Here is a 23,894-nt window from a genome sequence, read left to right on the forward strand (position 1 = left end):
TTTATTTACTGTGTTTTGGTATATTGTGCATGTGTGCTTGAGAATATTGGTACCTATAACTTAACTTCCAGACCAACTGGTCATCAACTATCATTATTATCATACATTAATTGAACAGGAAACAATGGTGTAATTCTTCAGTTACACTTAAAAGAAATATTTCTGGTACAACAAAATTTAGCTCAAATATTTTTTTTTCACTTGAAATGTAAGTAGTCCATTGCTTAAATGAGTAAATATGGCTAATAATTTATTACTTCCAGATTTTACAGGGGTTGAGTACTTAAAGAGCAGGAGGACACTGGGAACTTAAGAAGCCTGAGTTTCAGAGAAGGCAGTATGAGTGAGCTCCCCTGCCCCTGCATTTATAATTTTGTTTCAGACTATCTCCATTTTGACCTACAAACATTCAAAGACAAATAAAAGCTGTGCTTCTCTGCATTTTGCCCACCTGGATGTTTAAGGCACACCAGAGTTAAGATAAAACAACTGAACTATAGGACACAATAGTACATGTCATGAATCAGTTTTTGGTTTTTAAAAGCATGTGGGTTTTTAACAATATAAAGTCATTCAAATGATGAATGGCTGATATCCAATGGCCTACTACAGATGAAGGGCTGATACCCAAGATCTATAAAGAATAGAACAGACACTTCTCCGAAGAAGACATACAAATGGCTAACAGGCAAGTGAAAAAATGTTCATCGTCATTAGCCATCAGGGAGATTCAAATCAAAACCACATTGAGATATCACCTTACACGAGTTAGAATGGCCAAAATCAACAAGATAGTAAACAACAAGTGCTGGAGAGGATGTGGAGAAAGGGGAATCCTCTTACACTGTTGGTGGGAATGCAAGCTGGTACAGCCACTTTGGAAAACAGTGTGGAGATTCCTTAAGAAATTAAAAATAGAACTTCCCTATCACCCTGCAATTGCACTACTGGGTATTTACCCCAGAGATAGAGAAGTAGTGAAAAGAAGGGCCATCTGTACCCCAATGTTCATAGAAGCAATGGCCACAGTCGCCAAACTGTGGAAAGAACCAAGATGCACTTCAATGGGCAAATGGGTAAAGAAGATATGGTCCATATACACAATGGAGTGCTATGCCTCCATCAGAAAGGGTGAATGCCCAACTTCTGTGTCAACATGGATGGAACTGGAAGAGATTATGCTGAGTGAAATAAGTCAAGCAGAGAGAGTCAATTTTCACATGCTTTCACTTAACTTACTTGTGGAGCATAAGGAAGAACATGGAGGACATTGGGAGAAGGGGAGGAGAAGTGAGTTGGGGGAAATTGGATGGGGAGACACCATGAGAGACTGTGAACACTGAGAAACAAACTGAGGGTTTTGGAGGGGTGGGGGGCTGGGTGAGCCTGGTGGGTATTAAGAAGGGCTCATATTGCATGGAGCACTGAGTACGGTGCATAAACAATGAATCTTGGAACACTGAAAAAATAATAAAAATAAAGTCATTCAATCCATGTACATGGGGTGTCTTTCCATTGGTTTGTGTCTTAAATTTTTCATCAATATTTTGTAGTTTTCTATATCAAGTCTTCCACCTCATTATTTAAGTTCATTCCTAAGTATGTTGTTCTTTTTGTGTGTCCTGTTATAAGTGGAATTGTTTTCCTAATTTCCTTTTAAGATAGTTTGTGGTTAGAGATTGGAATCCTTGTACACTGCTGATGAGAATGCAAAATGGTGCTGCCATTACAGAAAACAGTATGGACATTCCTGTAAAAAATAAAAATGGAACTACCAAAAGATCCAGTAATCCCACTTCCGGGTATTTAACTAAAACAACTGAAATCAGAATCTCAAAGAGATACTGGCGCTTTCATTTTAATTGCAATGCTACTCATAGTGGTTAAGATGTAGAAACAAGCTAAATGTCCCTGACAATGGAAAGATAAATAAATTGGGTAAGTACATACAAAAGAATACTGTTCAGCTTTTAAGAAAGAAAGAAAGAAAAAGAAAGAGAAAATCCTGCAATGTGTGACAACATGGATGAACCTTGAGGTCATTAGGCTAAGTTAAATCAGCCTGACAACTTAGAAGAAATGGATAAATTCTTAGAAATATACAATATTCCAATACTGAATCAGGAAGAAATAGAAAATCTGAACAGACCATTTACAAGCAACAAAACTGAATTGGTAATCAAAAACTACCAAAGAATAAAAATCCAGGACTTTTGGACTGGATGGATTCACAGGTGAATTCTACCAGACTTAAGAATTAATACCAATTCTCCTCAAACTATCCAAAAAATTGAAGAGGAAGGAAAACTTCCAAATACATTCTATGAGGCCAGGATTACCATGATACCAAACCACACAAAGACATCACAAAAAAAATCTACAGGCCAATAACCCTGATGAACATAGATGCAAAAATCCTCAACAAAACATTAGCAACCACATACAACTATACATTAATTATTCATCATGATCAGGTGGGATTTATTCCTGGGATGCCAGGATAGCATCAATGTCACACACCACACACACCACATTAATAGAATGGTAATGTCACACACCACATTAACAGAACATAAGATAAAAATCACACTAATTTCAATAGAGGCAGAAAAAGCATTTGACAAGGCTCAACATCTATTCATGATAAAAACTGTCAACTAAATGGGGCTAGAAGGAACATACCTCAACATAATAAAGGTCATCTATGAAAAACCCATGACTAATTTCCTCTTCCAGGAGGAAAAACTGAAAGCTTTTCCCCTAAGGACAGAAAGAAGACAAGGATATCTACCCTTGCCACTTTTATTCAACATAATTCCTAGGCACAACAGACAGAACAAGAGATAAGAGGCATCCATATTTGTAAAGAAGAAGTTAAACTGTCACTATTTCCAGATGATATATTATACATATAAAATCCTAAAGATTCCACCAAAAAGCTACTAGAAGTAATAAACAAACTTAGTAAAGTGGCAGGATACAAAATTAGAAATTGGTATCATTTCTACACACTAACAATGTAGTTGCCAAAAGAGAATTTTAAAAAACAATACCACTTACAACTGCTGCGAAAAGATTAAAATTCCTAGGATTAAACTTAACCAGAGATGAAAGACCTGTACTCTGAAAACTAGAAAACACTGATATAAGAAACTGCAGAGGACACAAATGGAAAGATATTCCATGCTTATGGATTCTAAGAATTAATATTGTCAAAACATTTGTGTTCCCAATAGCAATTTACAGATTCAATGCAATCCCTATCAAAATATCAACAGCATTCTTTTTTTAAAGAATTCATTTATTTGACAAAGAGACACAGAGAGGGAACACAGGAGGGGGAGTGGAAGAGAGAGAAGCAGGCTTCCCACTGAGCAGGGAGCCCAATGCAGGGCTCAACCCCAGGACCCTGGGACCATGACCTGAGCCAAAGACAGATGCTTAACAACTGAGCTACTGAGGCACCGCCAACAGCATTTTTAAAAAACTAGAACAAACAATACTAAAATTTGTATGGAACCTTAGAAGACCTTAAATAGTCAAAGGCAATCCTGACAAAGAACTAAGCTGAAGGTAACACAATTCTAGATTTCAAGATATACCACAAAGCTATAGTAATCAGAAGAATGTGGTCTTGGCACAAAAGTAGACACACAGATCAACAAAGCAGTATAGAGATGCCAGAAATAAACCCACATTTATAAGGCTAATTAATCTATGACAAAGGAGACAAGAATATACAGTGGGGAAAAGATAGTTGTTGTTTTTTTTTTTCAATAAATGGTGCTTGGAAAACTGGACCACTTTCTAACACCATAAACAAAAACTAACTACAAATGGATTAAAGACCTATCATGAGACCTGACATCATAAAAATCCTAGAAGAGATCACAGGCAGTAATTTTTCTGTCTTCAGCTACAGCAATATTTTTCTAGATACATATCCTAAGGCAAGGGAAACAAAAGCAAAAACAAATTATCGGGACCACATCAAAATAAAAAGCTTTTGCACAGCAAAGGAAACCATCAAAAACCAAGGAGCACTCTGTTGAAAGATATTTACAAACAATATATCCCATAAGATATTTACAAACAATATATGCCATAAGAGATTAATATCTAATATATGTATAAAGAATGCATACAAGTCAATGCCAAGCAAAACAAAACAAAACAAAAATCTCATTAAAAAATGGGCAGAGGATGGGGCGCCTGCGTGGCTCAGTGGGTTAAGCCTCTGCCTTTGGCTCAGGTCATGGTCCCAGGGTCCTGGGATCGGGCCCCGCATCGGGCTCTCTGCTCGGCGGGGAGCCTGCTTCCCTTCCTCTCTCTGCCTGCCTCTCTGCCTACTTGTGATCTCTCTCTGTCAAATAAATAAATAAAAATCTTAAAAAAAAAATGGGCAGAGGACCTGAATTTTTCCAAAGAAGACATGAACGTGGCCAACAGACACTTGAAAAGTTGCTTAACATCACTAACCATCTGGGAAAGGCAAACCAAAACCACAATGAAATATCACCTCACACCTGTTAGAATGGCTAAAATCAAGACAACGAGCAACAGCTATGGGCCAGGATGTGAAGAGAAAGGAACCTTCATGCACTGTTGGTGGGAACACAAACTGGTGCAGCCATTGTGGAAAACAGTACAGCAATTACACTACTGGGTATTTATGCAAAGAATAAAACAACATAGCATAATATATAAACTTGTGAAATTACTAAGTTGTACACCTGAAACTAATGTAACATTGTGTATCGGCTATTATATTAAAAAAAGACAAATACAAATAAATTCATAAATAAGTCAGTCATGGAAAGACAAATGCTATATGACTGCACTTTTATGAAGTATCTAAAATAGTCAAATCCAGAATCAAAATGTGGAATGGTAGTTTCCAGGGGCTGGGGAGAAGGGGAAATAGGCATTTGCTAATTATCAGGCATAACATTTGAGTTAAGGAAAAAGAGTAAGCTCTAGAGATCTTATCTCGTTAAGTTTCCTTACCAGAAGAAAAAGTTGGGACAAAATGTGAATTTTAGGCATAGACTAAAAGAACTTAATTTCCAAAGGACCCATTCTGTTACCACTGCTCTCCCTTGCTCTGTATTATGGAATTGAAGATTAAAACCCTCTATGAATGGGGTACCTGGGTGGCTCAGTTGGTTAATCACCTGCCTTTGGCTGAGGTCATGATCCTGGGGTTCTGGGATTGAACCCCATATCAGGCTCTCGACTCAGCAGGGAGTCTGCTTCTCCCTCTGCCTCTCTCCCCGACCCCTAGCTTACACTCTCTTTCAAATAAATAAATAAAATCTTAAAGAAAAACCTTCTATGAAAAAAATCTGCATTCAACATGTAAAGGAACAAAAATAATACAAATAAAAGTTCTTCCATGTGGTGCATAAACAATGAACTCTGGAACACCGAAAAGAAATTAAAAAAAAAAAAAAATTCTTCCATGGTGGACTGTCTACTTTGTCATTTTCCAAACATTATCTCACTTGAGCTCTGTAACCATTTTATAACCTACACAGGTCAGCCACTCTGAACCCAATATTTAATGAATCACAGTATCAAGGACTTGCACATTACAAGAAGGCATCAGTCTTCATCTGGTCAAACCTAGCACCCAATTCATGATTTCTTCTCACAACTTCTATGACAGGACCCACTCAACCTTAGCTGTTTCAACGGGCAGTGCTCTTTCCCTAAAATAACCCCATCTATGATATGCTCCTTAGAATGCAGAAAACCTTTTAATAAGTCACTTATTTAAAGAGTTAGGCTATGTTTTAAAATGCTACTACTACATGAAAAGAAAACAACATGACTACAAAATAGTTAAGATCACGGGCTCTGTATTTCTGGAAGATAAGGAACCCTCCTCCCAAGCCTGGGTGTCTCCTCCTACCTAGCGAAGGTAAGAGCAATGGTACTCTGTTGTACAATATACTGTGTGCAAAGCGGAGACATATTCCTGATACCTGAAGCACATGTTAGCTGCTATGATTATTAGAAGTAAAGTTTGACATACAGAAAACAATCACATAGCAAACAACTGGGTCTTTCAGACTGTTAGGATTTGAGGAAGTTACTCATTAAAAACAAGTTGAACTTTACTGAATGGAAGCAAAAAAAAAAAGAAAAAGAAAAGACTTTAGCAATTTAAGACCAGGTATATTTAATAAATACACGAGTGAACACCTTTTTGGGGACTAATTATACGGTGGTGTGGAGGCAGTTCACAATCCTCCACCGCCATCAAGTCAAGCACCAGATGACTACAGTTGCGTTTCACTTCCTCAACGGTCGCTTTAACCTTCCACTTCTCAAAGGGCTAACTTCTAACATTTGAAAATATGTACTGACAAATGTCTTCATGTTGGAGCCTGTGATGATGAAGCGTAATTTGCTTAAAAAAAAAAAAAATCCAGTTTTTAACTGTGAGAAGGTACCTAAAATGGTTGAGGGGAAATAGCAGAGCTGAGGAGAAATTTTCTAGAGCTTTCTCGGTTTGAAAGAGAATTTACTTTTTTTTTCTTCATTAATTTAGATTGTTTTCAATTTTAATTTATTTTTCTCAGGAAAGCAGACTTTGTGTGAAGCAGACGCCTGGTGTCAGAATGAGAGAACACAGCCTTTCTTTCTTTCTCTCTCTCTTCTTTCCTTCCTTCCTTCCTTCCTTCCTTTCTTTTTTCCCCAATACAATTTGGGGAAACTATATCTGAGGAAAATCAAAGCAAGAGCAAAAACAAAGCCCGCACCATCACTGCTCCCCATGGGGTGGGAATTCGCGCGGCTGTCAGCACGGGCAGGTCGAGTCTCGCTTCGTGGGCTCCGTCATCGCTTCACGCACGGTGTGCCCCTGTGTGTGTGCATGTGTGTGTACACGCATGTTGTTAGCTTGTGAATTTCATTTGATTTCGAACTTACAGAAAAAAACAGCAGAAAGTTTCCCAGATTCTCCAACAATTTTTACTCCATTTCTGTCTATAGTAGAAGATTACCTACTGACCCTTTCTGTGGCAAACAGGACTGTACCTCCTGTTGTGGCAGCAGCGGTCCTAGACGCTGGCTTCTGGAGCGCGGGGCCAGCCTCTTGGACCACTGCTTCCGCGGCGGGTTTCTGCCCAGCACTTGCCCAGACCCCAGGAGGTACAAGATAGCATGGGTCTTTGGGAGCGGAGCTCGCCTCTCCTCATGTCCCTGGGATGCTGGCTGCTGGCCTCAGGGCCTTGCTCCCAGCGTCACCCCAACCCCACCCGTAGCCTCATTATTTCAGAAGGAACAGGACAGAAATCGGAGCGCATTTCCAAAAGCTGCCAACCCATGCGCTATAGAAACACCAACTTAATAAGGGGGAAAACAGTTTTTATTCTCACTCTACCCAGGGCTCACATAAATAGCATCAGATATTACATAATAATAGGACACTGTATCTCCAAATCTATTCAGGGATGGAAAGACCAGACAAAGGATAAAAGATGTAACCAGAGAGCAAAAAAGAACCGTTTCACTCACAGGGAGGCTCAGGATCACTACATTGTCAAAATATTTTCTAATCCAAAGGAACAGACCAGAATAATAGAAGCGCTGTTCTTTTTTTTTTTCAAAACACAAAAGGAGATTTAATTTTGGACAAACACATCTTGGATTTTCTAAAATGGTTAAACGAATCCGTAGCTGGATCACCGACTATGGGCAGAGGAGGCGGGACCGTGAGGAGAGGCCTGTTTGCATTAAGGACGGAGAACTGCCTCATTTCTACGGACTTCAGTGTAATTCCTCACGGACACCCCAGAACCGACCCTGCCCAAAGTTACAAGAGGAATATCGCTATCGCTGAGACTTTTCAACAATATTGGGAAAGGTATCAACTTTCTGCTACAAAACTCCAAATGAACACATGAAACACACACACACACACACACTCTATAGATTATTAGGTTCAAGTCCAGAATTTGCCCTGCGGGTTTCTAGGTTTGATATCTGTCGCCCTTACACCACACTTTCCACGCTGTTTCCAGCAGTCGGATATGGCTGATAATATTGAGTTCCTCCCCAGAGACGTTGTGACAACGGACCTATGGTGCCATCTGCCTGCCTGTGATCCGGCGAACATGCCAGGCACAAACCCTGAATCTCAGGAAACAAACCGAGTTCTGCTGGAGGGGAGGGGTGGGGAGGGTGTTGCTGGCTGATGGACACTGCGGACGTGCTATGGTGAGTGCCAGTGAACTAAGACTGATGAGTCACAGACCTGTACCCCTGGGGCAAATAATACATTATATGTTAATTTAAAAAAAGAACGGAATCTTGCCATTTGGGACGACAGGGATGGAGCTGGAGAGTGCTACACTAAGCAAAATCAGTCCGAGAAAGACAAATACCGTGTGATCTCACTCCTACGTGCATTTACGAAAGGAAGCAAATGAGCAAAGGGAAGAAAAGAAAGGGAGGGAGGAGGAGCAAGAACCAGGTTCTGGACAGAGACCTGATGGTTGGGGGCGGGGCAGTGGGTGGGGGATGGGCTAAACACAGGGCACCTGCCAGGCTCAACAGACCGCCCAACAAAAGGAAAGTTCAATTCATCCCTTTACTGCATTTCACTAGTATATAAAAGAAAATCTATCTGATGGGCACAAGCTGGCCCTGATGTCATAAAATAGCCTGACACATGTTAGGAATTTACAAAGAAAGCCTGAAAAGGGATTAAACAGAGATGGCATGTGGTGTTGGAGCAACGGCCAGGCTTTTCGTCCCAAGGAAGGACTGGAGGCTAAGCCCCATGACAGGTGACAAAACTCAACTCCTCAGAGTCTTGTTTGTAAATTAAGGACAGTAATTACTCCCCCTACAAAATCTCTGTGAAGAATTAGTGAGGTAGGAACGTAAAGAGCTTTTGTGCAAAGGCACCGCGCAGTGTTCTGACGGTCACTGACAGAAGCCCGCCGCAGTGCTGCCCCCTCACACTCCGTAGCGAGGACTCCATGTGGCATGGATTTTTACACGTGTCGGTTGAATCTGTCCATCTGAGCAGAGGCTCAGCTTGTACCGCCAAGTATCTGGCGCTCACAGACAACGCCAGCAATCGATGAGCTTTGTGACGGCTGACGACAATGTTCTTTTGATTCAGACCTGGTCCCTGATGCCCTGGTTGGTTCGACTATCAGAGCCCTGTGACCGCAAAACCTTTGGGCCTTTTAAGCCTGTGTGTCCTGCGTCAGTGTGTTGACTGTCATCCAAAAGGGTGTATGCAGGAGAGGGGCAGAGCGCGTATTATTAATTCACTAGTAACAAACTACACCATTGAGTGTCCACTACGTGCCTGGTCCTGGGCGGAGCATAGTGGGGGACAAGCTAACTGGAGGAGTGAGGACTCTGTCCTCTTATGCGTGCCACTACCTGCCTGCCTGCCCCTTCCCAGTAATAAAAGTCACTTGTATAACGGGCTTTCCTACTCCTCTTTAAAGTTTTATTTTGCTCACTATTGTAAGAGAGATGATCAACTCTCTTTTAAAAATGTAAAAATTAAAGTTGAAAAAATTTAACTTGTTTCAAGGTTAACATGGGTCATAAGTGCATTCTTTGGTTTAGGAATTACACCTTCACGTTCTTCCTCGGGGGATCCGCAAGGAAGCCACTTGGCACAACTGGGAAAAGTCTGTATGGTCAGCCTTCCCCCGCCGACCTAGAGCCCCGTGTCTCCACCTCTTACTTAGAGGTCACTGGAGATGGTCCCATCAGCAACTGGTGAGGGTCACCCATGGCAATGACCGGGATTTCACTCGTGCTAGTGTCTGACCCAGTTTACTCTCTTTCCCCCAATTTCCAAATTCTTCCCGTTGGCCAGATTCCACTGTGGTTGTCATCCTCCAAGATGGCCCCTAGCAATCTCCTCTTCCTGGTGTTCACACCCCTGTGCGGTCCTCACGCTGCACCACCACTGGTCTGTGTGACTGAGAGTCTACGGCAGATGTGATGATATGATACTTCTGAAATCTGACTGCAAAGGAGTGCAGTTTCCAACTTAGGGCCCTCTTTCTCTCTTGGGCGCCATGGGGAAGCTATGTCTTGAGTACACTTATGTAGAGGTCTTTGTGGTTGGGAACTGGAGCCTCTTCCCAACCACTGTGTGAGTGAAGTGGATTCTCCAATTGCTTCAGATGCCTGCCGTCCTGGTCAACAGCCTGGCTCCAACCTCATGGGTAACCTTGACTCAGAACCACCAAGAAAGCAACTCCCCGATTCCTGAGCCTCAGAAGCTGTGTAAAGTAACAAATGTGCATTGTTTTATGCTGCTAAGTGGGGGTAATTTGTTATGCAGCAGTACATTTACTCTAGCTTCAAACCTCATCTAGCTCTTTGGATTCCCCAAAATCTTTGGTGATTCCACTGGGTCAAAGTTATCTGCCAACTTCACAACCTTACCCCTTGTGTTCTTGTCTCCCTTCAAGACCATGCTGGCTAAAAGAACTTGAACCACCAATTGTTGAACAATGACTGCGTGCTATGCACATATAAGCAACTTGCCTGCTTTATCTCAGCGCATTCTCAAGGGACTCTGAGGAAAGTATTACTACCCACTTCAACAAACGAGGAGCCTGACACTTGAAGGTGTTTAGTGAAATCACACATGTAGGCAGCAAGTTGGTATCTGAGCCAAGTGTTTTTAGCTACGGTCATTCTCCTGATGTACTACATCAAACCATGTGGCTGTGCAGGCTTCCCCCTGGCACTCAGCATTTGAGACAGGGAGAAGAGAATTGGAGAGGAGCCGTGGTATGTAGAGCTTTGCATAGAGTGAGAAGCACAACCTTTCTCTGTGTCAAGCTTTATGTAATCCATCATTTACATTTAGCTCACAATCCTACGTTGCCCTACCCCACCTCTCACTAGGAGAAGGAGAACTAACATTTTCCCTTATCAGGCTTTTCTCAATCATGGAAATCAAACAAAAATTAGAACCACTGCCTTTCTATACAGTAGAGATTTTGTTACAGAAATCAAAAAGAAATCTAAGACGAGCCAATCTCATTTTTGAATGCCCGTGTCAGAATCCTAAATAAATAAACACAAAGAAAATCCAGGATCACATGAAGGAAATGATGCATCATAAGTGGGGATTATTCTGGGATTTCAGAGATCCATTCATGTTGGGAACTCCATTAGCAGAATCCACATATTATTAACACATGTGAAGAGAAAACATGTAAAAAAGGCTGAGAAGAAAATTCTTCAGTCATTCCTACTTGAAGCAAAAGAACGTTCTCAAGGGTTCTACAAGATCAAAAATATTTTCATAAAATGCTATGTTATTTGTCTTTTTCACTGGCAATCTCTCAAGAGTGCACAGTCTTTTCCCAGACGTTACTGGCATGTGATAAAACCACAGATTTATGGGAAAGCAGACGTGAAGATGCCACGGTCTTCTACTGTGCCAAGGATTAAAACGATTTGCAAAGGGTAGAACAGTGCCAATCTTCTCACTAATTTGCCTTGAGTATATGCCATGTTCATTAAAATGCTCATTAATTTGTTACATAATTGGTTTCTCATTGTCATTTAAAATAAATCAACATAAATATTTTTAAGAGATACCAGTTTTAATTTTTAATATAGTAACTACCAACAGATAAAACTCATGTAAACAAAGACTCTTTAGGGCCCACAAGAATTCTGAGGCATGAAAACTCATCACAAGACCTTAATATTCGAAAGTCACACCTCTCTATAAGATACCAGTTAACGTCCACTTCGTCACTATATACATAGTTGGTTTTTTTTGAGGTATGAAAGAAAAGTAAACACCATTTATAACAATATTGAAAAAGAAAGAAAGAAACTTGGGGCGCCTGGGTGGCTCAGTGGGTTAAGGCCTCTGCCTCCAGCTCAGGTCATGATCCCAGGGTCCTGGGATCGAGTCCCACATCAGGCTCTCTGCTCAGCAGGGAGCCTGCTTCCCTTCCTCTCTCTCTGCCTACTTGTGATCTCTGTCTGTCAAATAAATAAATAAAATCTTAAAAAAAAAAAAAAAAGAAAGAGAGAAACTTAAGGAATGTGTAAAAACTGCACGAGGAAAATCTAAGGTGCTTGTGAAAGGAGCAGCAGTACACGGGATGACTCAGCTTCATAAAGAAGCCAATTCTCCCCTGTTGGGTTTTTTTTTTTTTTTAATAAATTTAACAAATCCAATTAAAATGCCAAAGTGTTTTTTTCTTCTGAGGTCAGCTAGACCAATGGTTCCGAAGCTCTATGGGAAACTAAGCAGGGAAAATCTCACATGAAGGGCAGTGAGTGAGGAGCGGCGCGGGGGAGACGGCCGCCGGCCAGCCTCCTCACACGCGGCAACAGACTGAAATCAAACGTGGCGCCGAAGCGGGGATCCCTAGTCTGGACAACATCGTCCCCTTCTGGGACCTGCGTTACGGTCCATTCCCCCCCCCCCCTCCCCCAAACCTGCTCCGGGCAAGGGGCGGGGGCGCTCTCCAGCACCCAGTGACCACAGCCCGTTTTCTCACTGTCTGCACTTCGCATCTCCCAGAATGATTCTACTCTGTAGCGCGAGACATCCAGATACGCGTGCCTCTTAAAAAGACTTGTTTCTACATTGCCTTTAATAAAAGGTTTCATTGAGTAAGTTACACCTTTCGTTTTCTTTGGTTTCATGTAAGCCCGAGCTTATCTTTTTTTAAAAATTATGTTTAGCCACTGTGCAGTACGTTGTTAGTTTCTAATGCAGCGTTCAATGATTCATCAGTCGCATACAACACCCAGAGCCCACCCCCCTCCCCTCTGAAACCGTTTGTTTCCTGGGGACCCGCAGTCTCTTACGGTTCATCTCTATCTCTAATTCCCCCCCTTCAGATGTCCCTCCCTTCCCCTAGGGGAGAAAGGGGACCCTCGCGCACTGTGGGTGGGAATGCAAGCTGGGGCAGCCGCTCTGGAAAACAGTGTGGAGGTTCCTCAAGAAGTTAAAAACAGAGCTACCCCAGGATCCAGCAATTGCACCACTGGGTATTTATCCCAAAGATACAGCTGTAGTGAAAAGAAGGGGAACTGGCGCCCTGGTGTTCACAGCAATGACCTTGGAGGGAGCAGAGATGCCCTTCCACAGATGAATGGATACAGAAGCCCTAGCTTATCTTGATTGCTTTCCCTTCCGGATCGGGCCTGTGAACCTCAGGGCCTGGCTTGTTCTGGAAACGAGCTCATCCCCCCTCCCCCCTTCCAAAGGAGAACATGCCCTAGAGGAAAACAGGACAAAACTCAATCTCTCTTCAATTTCCACAACTGTGAGACGGCTAAAATGAATGTCAGACTAACAGAGCGGAGCGTAGTGGAATGCGCCGCCCCAAAATGTCTCCCTTTGGCACAAGGAGGACTTTGAGCCGTGGACACTTGAAAACCGGCTTTCTCTGAACTCCCCTTACCAGCCTCAGGATAGATCTTCCCAAAGAATCTCAACTCTCATGCACCCCTCCGTGGGAGAGTCATCAACCTAGACCACCGATCTGACCACCGGAGAGCGCACCCAGATAAACGCAGTCACAGTCTTACCTCTCAGCTCCGCTTCCCAGGGAGTCCCTCCCCTAAAAAGCATTTATGCTCCTTAAGAGACCTCCCGTCCCTTCCTTTTCCCTACGAAGATGGTGAGAGAATCAATTATCATGTGGTCTCACTTACTTGCGGAGCATAAGGAATAACACGGAGGACTTGGGGAGACGGAGAGAAGGGAGCTGAGGGAAACTGGACGGGCAGACGAGCCATGACAGACTGTGGACTCTGAGGAACTAACAGGGTTTTGGAGGGAGGGGGTGGGGGGTTGGGTGAGCCTGGTGGTGCGTATTAAGGAGGGCACGGATTGCATGGAGCACTGGGTGGGGTGCTTAAACAGTGAATTTTGGAACACTGAAAAAAAATAAAATTTTAAAAAATGGTACTTAAGTCTGTATTCTAAGTTACCTCAGGAAGTTATTCATTTTTCCTGGGTATCTTTCACATCTACATGAGGTATATATATCACAAACTTCTGTTTTTTGTTTTTTCAGCTGAGTGCTCAGAAGTGTAGAGGAAAAGTGACTTTGCTCCTGAGAAGAGTTATGTGAAGATAACATAGAAAGTGTGCAAGCAGTCACATTCCAGGCCAACAGCAGCCTTATCCGGAGGTGCGAAGCGGTCGTGAGGACCACCTGCTGTTCACAACTAGCTCCCCACTTACCCACTGTGGGGCCCTCTAAAGCTCCAGCATCCTCTGGCAGGGATTCCTCGTCTGTTCACAGGAGAGCACAGCGTAGCATATGGCGGGGGTGGTCGGGAGCACTGGCGGAGCCACTAATTCATAGCAAGTGCCCAGAACAGTGACCCGCCCCAGTGAATGTTCTCTGGGCACTATCATCTACCCCCACCTTCCTACCCATCACGGGGAAGCAGAGGTTTTGGTTCTCCCAGTGCTGCCGTGGGGACCCAAGAGTTCAGGACCTCATTCTCTTCCTTCATAAGCAAAGGGCACTCAAGAACCAACTAAGATTAAAAAAAAAAAAAACAACAACAACAAACCATTAATATCAACGTCACCCGTGTTTCTAAAGCACAAAAACCATCTGTGAGTCTCAGGGGTGGCTGGGAATTTTTGTTGCTTTAAATAAGTGCCACTTCTTAGGAACTTGAAATTTGATGAGAGGAAAGACCATTTTAGGTCACCTTGGTGACAAGTACTATTGTCCGCAATTACCCTTGTGAGTGTGGTGAAATGTCAGGGATTAGTGACGGTTGCTGAGGATAATCGCACAATCATGTGGGTCTTTTCTGGGCCGTTTTTAAGTATTTTAAAATGGAGAGATAAAAATGCAGGACATCATATGAAGAAATAAGATAACATGCTACCTGCACGTTTTAAGAGGTTTCTAGACCCGGTTTTCTCAGAATGAAAAAAATACGAAATATATTTTCTCCTGAAGAAAATATTGTCTGCTATAGAGAGCATGTCCACATTGCAACCACTTCTTTCAAGTAGTAAATAAAGAAGAGTCTTACCAGAAATTACTGTAGTGGAATGGACACCTTTTTACAGGGACTTTTCCCTTAAGATCACCAAACATGCCATGAATGTGAAATAATTACAACAAAAGTTGTATTATTTTTATCATGATAATACTCTCTCAAACACAGAACAGGAGGCAGCTGTTTGGTCCAGATCAACACACAAAAAAATACCAACATTCCCAATACTCGAGTTAACGGAGCCAATGACAGAAATTGTTGGAAAATTTAACACCACTCCTCACAACAACAACAGCCTGCAAAATCTATTCCGTTTTCGATCCAATAAGAAAAAGGAGCAGTCACTTAATGTACACCAAATTTCAAAAGCAAGTTATCTATTTTAGAAATGGAAAATGTACGAAAAGCTATGCTGACTATGAAACATACCTAAAAAAAATTGTAGTCGAGTTCTCTGTGGGAATGCGTCCAGCCTCCGTTCTGGAGTGACTCCAGAGAGACGTCCTGTCTCTGTCTCTGAGGCTGACTGGAATTGAGACAGTCGAGATGACTGCTCTCCCATGTGTGAAAATCACACCCCGGTCCTACTTGGTCCCCGTCATAGGCTAAAAGGGAATCAGGTATTGATTCCACACACAAAATCATAGACTCTGGTGATGGAAACAAATGTGCAGTCAACAAGCAAGCTTCACTGTCCATGATAGAAGAACTGAACGTAAACCACCCCCCCATGTGTTCTGACGGCTTCAGAGCATGCCAGAAGGGTGCCTTCCTTCATCGGGGCCATTATGGGTCAATTAAGAGGTTCTAAGATGACTTTAGCAAGAATACATGCTCTTTGTAGAAAATTAAAATTACTTATGATACCAAATACCCCAGAATTATTACAGATCAACATTTGGTATAGTCTCATAATTGGTTCTCCAGGAAGCTTTTTTAAAAAACAAACTTGGACAGAAATCCATCAGAATCCTAGAGGAGAACATAGGCAGTAACCTCTTTGATATCAGCCATAGCAACTTCTTTCAAGATACATCTCCAAAGGCAAAGGAAACAAAAGAGAAAATAAACTTTTGGGACTTCATCAAAATCAAAAACTTCTGCACAGCAAAGGAAATAGTCAACAAAACAAAGAGGCAAACCACGGAATGGGAGAAGATAATTGCAAATGACAATACAGACAAAAGGTTGATATCCCGGATCTATAAAGAACTCCTCAAACTCAACACACACAAAACACACAATCATATCAAAAAATGGGCAGAAGATATGAACAGACACTTCTCCAATGAAGACATACAAATGGCTATCAGACACATGAAAAAATGTTCATCATCACTAGCCATCAGGGAGATTCAAATTAAAACCACATTGAGATACCACCTTACATGAGTTAGAATGGCCAAAATTAGCAAGACAGGAAACAACGTGTGTTGGAGAGGATGTGGAGAAAGGGGAACCCTCTTATATTGTTGGTGGGAATGCAAGTTGGTGCAGCCACTTTGGAGAACAGTGTGGAGATTCCTCAAGAAATTAAAAATAGAGCTTCCCTATGACCCTGACGTTGCACCACTAGGTATTTACCCTAAAGATACAGATGTAGTGAAAAGAAGGGTCATCTGTACCCTAATATTTATAGCAGCAATGGCCATGGTTGCCAAACTGTGGAAAGAACCAAGATGCCCTTCAACGGATGAATGGATAAGGAAGATGTGGTCCATATAGACTATGGAGTATTATGCCTCCATCAGAAAGGATGAATACCCAACTTTTGTAGTAACATGGACGGGACTAGAAGAGATTATGCTGAGTGAAATAAGTCAAGCAGAGAGAGTCAATTATCATATGGTTTCACTTATTTGTGGAGCATAACAAATAGCATGGAGGACATGGGGAGTTAGAGAGGAGAAGGGAGTTGGGGTAAATTGGAAGGGGAGGTGAACCATGAGAGACTATGGACTCTGGAAAACAATCTGAGGGGTTGGAAGGGGGTGGGAGGTCGGGGTACCAGGTGGTGGGTATTGGAGAGGGCATGGATTGCATGGAGCACTGGATGTGGTGCAAAAACAATGAATACTGTTACGTTGAAAATAAATGAAAAAAATTAAAAACAAAAAACAAAAAATAAAAAAAAGCCAAACTTGGGATCATATTACACACAGTTATATATACAGATAATTTCATTTCATATTTCACCATAGATTTTCTCCATAGTTTAAAAATTCTTTGAACTTCTCATCTTGAATATAGCAGTTTACCTTGTAGATGTACGTTATTTAACTACCTCCTGTTGTTGAATATTTATGCTAGTTCAGATTTGTAACTACCTTTATATACTTAACCACTCTAACCACTTTGCACAGCTTTGAACAATTTACTGCTGCAAAAGATTTTAACTTTCTATTCACATTGCTTGATCATTTTTTAGGAATGCATTGCCAATGCACACATCTACCATAACGTTTAGGAACAATTCTCTCCCTCCTGATCTTGCTAGGATTACACAGGATTAATTTGAATTTATAAAAATAAAAGGGACTGGGGGAGGAGTCAAGATGGCGGAGAAGCAGCGGGCTCTGATGACCTCAGGTAGCAGGAGATCAGCTAGACAGCTTATCGAACCATTGCGAACACCAACAAAACCAACAGGAGATCAAAGAGAAGAAGAGCAACAATTCTAGAAATGGAAAATCGACCACTTTCTGAAAGGTAAGACCGGCAGAGAAGTGAATCCAAAGCGACTGGAAGCTAGACCTCGGGGGGAGGGGCCGGCTTCTGGCAAGGGGCAGAACAGCGGAGCACAAAAGCAGGACTTTTAAAAGTCTGCTCCACTGAGGGTCCTCACTCCAGAGGCTTAATCGGGGTGAAGCCCACACAGGGTCAGCGTGGCCCCAGGTCCTGCGGGGTCACAGAAGGACTGGGGGTGTCTGAGTGCCACAGAGGTCACAGGTATTAGAGCGGCGAAGCCGGCTACAGAGACGGAACCCAGGAGTGAGCTCTCAGCTCGGGGTTACCTTAAACCCGTCGCAGGCTTGGTGAGCTGGGAGCGCGGCCGGAGACCAGGGAGACGGGAATGATTGAGCGCTGTTCTCTGAGGGCGCACTGCGGAGTGGGGCCCGAGCTCTCGGCTCCTCTGGGCCAGAGACTGGGCGGCCGCCATCTTCATTGCCGTGCTCCGGAACTCTACGGAAAGCGCTCAGGGAAAAAAAGCTCCCGAAAGCGAACCCGAGCAGATTACTTAGCCCAGCCTGTGGCAAGGGCGGTGCAATTCCACCTCGCCTCAGGCAAAGACACTTGAGAATCACTACACCAGGCCCCTCCCCCAGAAGATCAACAAGAAATCCAGCCAAGACCAAGTTTACTTACCAAGGAGAACAGCAGAATTCCAGAGGAAGAGAAAGCAAAGCACAGAACTCATGGCTTTCTCCCCATGATTTTTTGGTCTCTCAGTCAATTAATTTTTTTCTAAAGTTTTATTTTTTGTTCTTCTGCTAATTTTTTTTAACTTTTACCTTTTCCTGTTTTAACGTTTTTTTAACTAGTTTATCTCAACAATACCTTTCATAAAAAAAAATCTTTTTTGAACATTATTATAGTCATATTTTATCCTTCATTGTATCTAACTTTATTTTTTGTATACACATAGGGCTTTTTCTTCTAAAAATCTGGGGTACAACTTCTTCTAATAGATCAAAACATACCCTAAATCTAGCTCCAGGCTTGTTCTAGTCTCCAGCCCGGGCAAATCCCCTCCACTTTCTTTTTCTTTATTCTCCCAACAAACTTACTTTATAAACTCCTTTTCTGTAAATTAAAAAAAATTTTTCTTTTTCATCTTTATAGGCATATTCCATCCCTTCATTGTGTTTACCCTTAAATATGTTTTTCATTATTTAAAATTTTGGGAGGTAGTTTCTTCTGAGAGACCAAAATACTCCCAAAATTAAGTGGGTGACCTTGTTCTACTCACCAGTCTAATATATACATATATATATTTCTTTTTTATATTTTTTCTTTATCTGTTTTCTTTTTAAAAAAGTTTTTTTCTGAACTTCTTTTTATCCCCTTTCTCTCTCCCATGGTTTGGGGTCTCTTCTGATTTGGTTAAAGCACATTTTCCTGGGGTCTTTATCATCCTTTAAGTATCTTATTTGCTCTTTCATATATTCTTTTCTGGACAAAATGACAAGGAGGAAAAACTCACCACAAAAAAAAAGAACAAGAGGCAGTACCAAAGGCTAGGGACCTAATCAATACAGCATTGGTAATATGTCAGATTTAGAGTTCAGAATGATGATTCTCAAGGTTCTAGCCAGGCTCGATAAAGGCATGGAAAATATTAGAGAAACCCTCTCCGGAGAGAGAAAAGCACTCTCTGGAGAAATAAAAGAACTAAAATCTAACCAAGTTGAAATAAAAAAAGCTATTAATGAGGTGCAATCAAAAATGGAGGCATAAATGAGACAGAAGAAAGAATTAGTGATATAGAAGACCAAATGACAGAGAATAAAGAAGCTGAGCAAAAGAGAGACAAACAACTACTGGACCACGAGGGGAGAATTCGAGAGATAAATGATACCATAAGATGAAACAACATTAGAATAATTGGGATTCTAGAAGAAGAAGAAAGAGAGAGGGGAGCAGAAGGTATATTGGAGAGAACTATTGTAGAGAATTTCCCTAATATGGCAAAGGAAACAAGCATCAAAATTCAGGAGGTGCAGAGAACCCCCCTCAAAATCAATAACAATAGGTCCACACCCCATCACCTAATAGTAAAATTAACAAGTCTTAGCAACAAGGAGAAAATCCTGAAAGCATCCCAGGAAAAGAAGTCTGTAACATACAATGGTAAAAATACTAGATTGGCAGCGGACTTAACCACAGAGACCTGAAGGCCAGAAAGAACTGGCACGATATATTCAGAGCACTAAATGAGAAAAACAGGCAGCCAAGAATACTATATTCAGCTAGGTTATCATTGGAAATAGAAGGAGAGATAAAAGCTTCCAGGACAAACAAAAACTGAAAGAATTTGCAAACACCAAACCAGCTCTACAGGAAATATTGAAAGGGGTCCTCTATACAAAGAGAGACCCTAAAAGTAGATCAGAAAGGAACAGCGACAATATACAGTAACAGTCACCTTCCAGGCAATACAATGGCACTAAATTCATATCTCTCAATAGTTACCCTGAATGTAAATGGGCTAAATGCCCCAATTGAAAGACACAGGGTTTCAGAATGGATTAAAAAAAACAAAACCCATCAATATGCTGCCTACGAGAAACTCATTTTAGACCCAAAGACACCTCCAGATTTAAAGTGAGGGGGTGGAAAACAATTTACCATGCTAATGGACATCAGAAGAAAGCTGGGGTGGCAATCCTTATATCAGATCACTTAGATTTTAAGCCAAAGACTATAGTAAGAGATGAGGAAGGACACTGTATCATACTCAAACGGTCTGTCCAACAAGATCATCTAACAATTTTAAATATCTGTGCCCTAACATGGGAGCAGCCAACTGTCTAAACCAATTAATAACAAAAAGAAAAAAAAAATAAAAGGGACTAAAGAAATTTGACATATCTTTCTTTTAATTTGTTTTATGACTAGATTGGCTAAACATTTTCTTGTTTTCCATGGCCATTTGTATTTTTTATATGAATTGTCAGTTTAAGTCTTTTTTTTTTTTTTTACTTTTTTTTTTTTTTTAAATTTTGGAGATAGTGAGAGAGCTGGGGGAAGGTTAGGGTGATTCTCTCTTTTTTTAAGGTTTTATTTATTTGAGAGACAGAGATAGGGACAGAGAGCACAAGCAGGGGGGGGAGAGGGAAAAACAGGCTCCCCACTGAGCAAGGAGCCCCATGTGGGGATGGATCCCAGGACCATGAGATCATGTCCTGAGCTGAAGGCAGTTGCTTAACCAACTGAGCCACCCAAAGACCCCTCCTTTTTTCGACTATTTATGTGAAATCACAATATTTTTCTTTCTGTATTGTTATTTTATACATTAAGAACACTAACATTTATTTACTATGCTCATTCCAAATATTTCTCAAAGATTATTTATTCTTCTTTTAATTATGTTTTTAAACATAATAACTAACTCTTAAGTTAAATTTGTCACTTATCTTTGCGATTTCTTTTGCTGTCTTTATGCACAAAAAGTTTCCCCTAGCGTAACATTAGCTAAATGTAAATCTATTTTTGAACAGGATTTTTGCTCCTTTTTTCTTTTGGTTTCTTTTCTTTTCTTTTTTTCTTCTTTTGTTTCTTTGTTTCTTTTTATTTCCTTTCCCAAAAGATATGTCTTTCAAGTGAATTTTCAGTGTTTTTAAGTGAATAATAAGATGAGGAATTACTTTTTTAATTATTTTAAGAGCATTTGTTGAATAATCGATCTTGCTCTCGTTATTTTGTGATGTTTATCATATACCAGAGCTTAAATATCCTTGTGTTCCTTTCAGAACTTTCTATTCTACCATTAGCATAGGTTTTATTTATTGCCTATTAAATACATACATTTTTCCACATTTATCCCCAGTCTTTTATTTTTTTTTAATTTTTAAAAGAGTTTATTTATTTATTTGACAGACAGAGATCACAAGTAGGCAGAGAGGAAGGCAGAGAGAGAGGAGGAAGCAGGCTCCCCGCCGAGCTGAGAGCCCGATGTGGGGCTCGATCCCAGGACCTTGAGATCATGACCTGAGCCGAAGGCAGAGACTTAACCCACTGAACCATCCAAGCAACCCCTTTTTAAATTTTTAAAAAATATTTTATTTATTTAGTTGTTTGTGTGTGTGTGTGAGAGAGAGAGAGAGCAAAGCAGGGGGAGTGGCAAGCAGAGGGAGAAGCAGTCCCCCAGCTGAGCAGGAAGCCTGATGTGGGATTTGATCCCAGGACCACTGAATCATAGCTTCCACATATTTAATTGCTAATTTCATTTACCTTTGGTCAACTGGAGAAGTTTCAAGTAATATCTTTTTTCCCCAAGAGAGTATGTGGGTCCTATAGTAACACTATTCCACTTGTACCTGAGAATTTCTGTATTTCTGTTGTACATAAAGGACAAGTTGCCTACATATTATTTTTACTCCTTTAAATCACTTACATGTTGTTTCACTGTCTTGCAGCATAAGCTAAATAACCATTTTTTTCCTGCCTGGATAGTACACATAATACAAAAAAAAAAAATTTTTTTTGCATTTATAGAATATAGCTATAGTTTATTTTTTCTTTATAGAGCTATTGAAAACAAAATTTTAGCGTGAATAAATGGGTATATATATGCTCCCAGGAACTTCCAAGTGTAGAAGATTTTGAGAATGGAAATTTTGGCCAAGGTTCATTTCAGGTAAAGTGTTGGAAGAGTTCAAGTGGAACATCAAGAACCAGACAGTCCTTAACCCTCCCACTCATAGTGAAACCCCTTCAGCCAACATCATAGTTAATGGTGGAACATGAAGCCCTTTTCCCCTTAGAATGAAACAGGCACTAGTGTGTGCTCTCACTGTTTCTATCAACACCAGACTGGAGGTACTACCTATTGCGATGGAGAAGTCTTAAATCCCCCGCTAACTCTGGGGATCAATGGGCAGAATGAATCCATCAGGAGTCACACAACAGGTGGCGAGGGTAGTAAAAGAACACTTCTGTAAGTCCAACTCTGTCTCTGCTCAAGCCGGGAGGGAAGGGCTTTAAGGAGACTCATATGAGACTCTACTGTGCATCTCCTATAGTGTTAGGGACACCACAGATTGGAGATGGCACAATACTGAGGAAGCTAGAACGAGAGGCTGCTGAATCAGCCTGTGGCAACAAAAGAGAGAGCTGGAAGTTGTGCAAGTGAGTGTGCTTCTTGGGTTCAATGGAACAAAGAATAATACAGGCTTCTAGACAGCCAGTTGTAGCCCAGAAAAGAGAGAGCTGGGTATGGGTCTTCTGAGGTGCCTATCCAAGAGGTCCTCTTGGCAGGATAAAGAGGCAGCCGAGAAAAGCAATACAACAGACCCCCTTATCCACAGGGGATACATTCCAAAACCCCCACTGGATGTCTGAAACTGCAGATGGTACTGAAACATACATGTACTATGTTTTCCTTCTATACATGCACATTTATGATAAAGTTTAACTCTTAAATTAGGCACAGTAAGAGATTAACAACAATAATAATAAAATAGAACAATTATGACAATATAGTGTAATAAAAGGAAAGTGAACGTGGTTGCTCCCTCCGTTGAACTATCTTACTATACTGCACTTACCCTTCTTCTTCAGGTGATATGAGATGATAAAATGCCTACATGATGAGATGAAGTGAGGTCAACGATGTAGTCACTGGGACATAGTGTTAGGCTACCCCTGACCTTCTGACCATCGGTCAGAAGGAGCATCACCCACCTCTGGACCTGCGGCTGACTATGGGTGAATGAAACTGCATAAAGTCAAACCACACGTAGGCGGGGACTACTGTAGATATTGCTGGAACCCTGGGGGATGAGGAAGAATTACGTAGCTAACCAGATTAGGAATCTCTTCTCCCTAATCAAAGACAGTTGCAAACAATAAATCCCCAGAGATAGGGGTGTGGCCAACCAAGGCTTACACAAGCTCCCACAAGAGAAAGGTGGTTTTGCACATCTCCAAGCCAGAGGTTATGAAAGCTAAGTCAACCTAGCAGTCAAATCAGTTAGGAAGAGTGCGGCTTGGGAGCATCTCCAGATCCTCCCATTCCATCTCTGGATGGGTCAGAAAGCAGGGCTAGTGAGATGGGAATAAGGTCAAGAGGATAGACAGGGGGGCACCTGGGTGGCTCAGTGGGTTAAAGCCTCTGTCTTTGGCTCAGGTCATGATCCCAGGGTCCTGGGATCGAGCCCCGCATC

At 41.4% G+C, this 23,894-nt stretch overlaps 1 protein-coding gene across 6 annotated transcripts in view; it reads right to left on the reverse strand.

Annotated features, from left to right (window-relative positions):
- Nucleotides 1-23,894, reverse strand: part of RGS7 (regulator of G protein signaling 7) — a 496,565-nt gene that overhangs the window by 44,608 nt on the left and 428,063 nt on the right. The window lies entirely within an intron of this gene.

The sequence above is a fragment of the Mustela nigripes genome, chromosome 10 (assembly GCF_022355385.1).
Source record: "Mustela nigripes isolate SB6536 chromosome 10, MUSNIG.SB6536, whole genome shotgun sequence".
Taxonomy (NCBI): Eukaryota; Metazoa; Chordata; class Mammalia; order Carnivora; family Mustelidae; genus Mustela; species Mustela nigripes.